The 2,704-nt window shown below is 38.7% G+C and overlaps 1 pseudogene; it reads left to right on the plus strand.

Moving 5' to 3' along the window:
• Positions 1-483: 483 nt before the first annotated feature.
• On the plus strand, positions 484-2,298 carry LOC147381856 (cytochrome P450 89A2 pseudogene; annotated as a pseudogene).
• Positions 2,299-2,704: the final 406 nt, after the last annotated feature.

A 2,704-nucleotide genomic window follows, 5' to 3' on the forward strand; every position in this document is an offset into this window, starting at 1 on the left:
ACCTTGAGGCGAGGAAAAAAAAAAAAAAACAACCTCGATGCATTCCTCAAAATGCATACACGACGAGGTACGCCCCTCCAAAAGAAAGACACACGCTACGTGGTGCATACACGGTCCATTAATTTTCTCTCTTTTTCTTTTCCTTTTCCTTTTTCAACTCTTTTGTTATGAAGTGATAACCATGATGGGATTTGAGATCTTAGTAAGGAGCCTGTCTCCTGATTTCTAATCTATAATAATTCATGAATTCATAACTTATCTAACGTAGGGCCACACGTGAAGACAACAAAAAATTAAACTCGCGAGGCGCAAGCCTTCTTGATTGTTGTAAACTATTACTCCACAACAACTCTTACTCATCTCTAATCTACACCGTTAGATAGTTTTCCAGTTCGGAAAATCTGGCGGTCCAAACATAGGGATGAAACATCTACAATGTCCACCTTTGGATTGACGCTAAGTGGTAATCCTACTACAAATTGAGAAGGCAAAGATTCAAAACCAAACCATCTCTCTCGATCACTCTTCAAATCTTTGCCAAAATGGAGAGTTGGTTTGTTGTCATGGTCTCTGTGTGCTTCTGTTTAGCATTCAAATCCCTCTTCAAACTCCTCCATCACACCTCCTCAGACTCAGAATCTAATATTTCTTCCAAGACTAGAAAATTGCCACCAAGCCCTAAAACCATACCCATATGGGACATTATCAAGATGCTTCGAAAGAGCTTCGCAGAGATCGAACAGACCCTCGTAGACTACCGCAAACAATATGGTTCTGTCTTTGCTATAAACATGGGCAGACGTCCAGCTGTCTTCATCACCACAACCTCTGCTGCCCACAAAGCTCTCATCCAAAATGGGGCAGCCTTGGCTGATCGTCCTGTTGCCCCAGAAACCCAAAGCATCGTTAGTAGCAAACAACACACCATAGGCTCTGCTTCTTATGGTCCTCTCTGGAGGACCCTTCGCCGCAATCTCACTTCAGAGATTCTCCAACCTGCACGTGTCAAGTCATGGTCTAGTGGCCGAAAGTGGGCTTATCAGTTAATGAATAATAAAATCAAATCTGATGCCAAGAAGGGTGAGGTTATTATGGTGCTTGAGACATTCAAGCATTCTATGTTCTGTTTGTTTTCTCTCATGTGCTTCGGTGACAAACTTGATGAAAAAGTTGTTTGTGAAATCGAAACTTCTCAGCAAAATGTTCTAACTAACATGGATAAATTTATTACCCTTAATTTCTTTCCTGGGTTGATTGGTAAGATTATCTTTCGCAATCGTTGGAAACTATTCAACTCCATGAGGCGTTATCAAGAAAATGTAACAATTCCTCTTATTAGAGATCGTGAAGCTAAGAGGAAGAACAAGATGAAGAAGGAGGGAGATGATGATGATGATGAGTGTCGTGTATCGTACGTGGATTCACTTTTGGATCTCATAATTCCAGATGATGGAGGGAGACACCTAAATGATGATGAGATGGTGAGTTTGTGTTCCGAGTTTATTAATTCAGGTACTCACACGTCACCTACTTTGTTTCAATGGATCATGGCTAACGTGATAAAGAATCAAAATATTCAAGAAAAAATCTATGAAGAGATAAAGAGAATGGTGGACCCAGAAGCTGAGATTGTAACAGAAGAAGATCTACAGAAGTTGCCTTATCTTAAGGCAGTGGTGATGGAAGGATTGAGGAGACACCCACCTTTGCACTTTGTCCTCCCTCATGGGGTTGTAGAGGAAATCACCATTGATGGGTATGTAATACCAAAGAATGCAAATGTGAATTTCTTAGTAGCAGAGATGGCGTGGGACCCACAAGTATGGAAGGATCCATTAGAGTTCAAGCCTGAGAGGTTCTTGAATGAAGAATGCGATGTAATTGGGACAAAGGAGATCAAGATGATGCCATTTGGTGCAGGAAGGAGGGTATGCCCGGGTGCAAATTTAGCAATAATGCATAACGAGTATTTCTTGGCTAATTTGATTAGGGAATTCAAATGGACGGCTGTTGATGGAGAGGAGATTAACATGACTCCAAAGCAGGAGTTCACTACCGACATGTTATATCCATTGAGGGCCCGCATTTCTCCAAGAAATGTGTGAAATAGGTTCTTACTAGAAGAAGTAAGTGTGTCTAGCTAGGTTCTAAAAATAAGCACGAAATATGACGTGGTGTTGTTTCTTGAGAGTATTACTAGACATTTCCACTTTCCTCTTTTGTTCTAGATTTCGTTTCCTTTTAAAGGATGTAGTAGGTGAAGACTTTTTATCTTAAATTAATTTATCTTTTGCAAGATATTTTGCCTTCAAAAAAAGATTCCAATCGTTTAATATCGTCATCATTTTTAAACATACATACAACTAACATTGCTCACAATATGTTCATATTTTATTATTAATTTTTTAAATAATGATAAAAATAATACATATATATTAATAAAGTGGTGGTTGACGATCCAACCACCTCGTTATATCATTGTCACATTGGTTTTAATGATTTGTTAGATTGCAAACAAATCACCGTGAAAAATATTTTTTTCCTTTAAAATTTGACGTTTGACAGCAAGTCAAATTCAAATATCGTTGAAAAGGATTTTCCACGTGCACAAGATTTGCGTCTAAGTAGCGGCAAATATTTTATTTTACCGAATGCTCTTTTCACTATAGCTATTTTGGTTTTTTAAAAGCTCATCCACTTCGGT

Source organism: Akebia trifoliata, unplaced genomic scaffold (genome assembly GCF_017979445.1).
Source record: "Akebia trifoliata isolate Shusen 1 unplaced genomic scaffold, ASM1797944v1 Contig00213, whole genome shotgun sequence".
NCBI lineage: Eukaryota > Viridiplantae > Streptophyta > Magnoliopsida > Ranunculales > Lardizabalaceae > Akebia > Akebia trifoliata.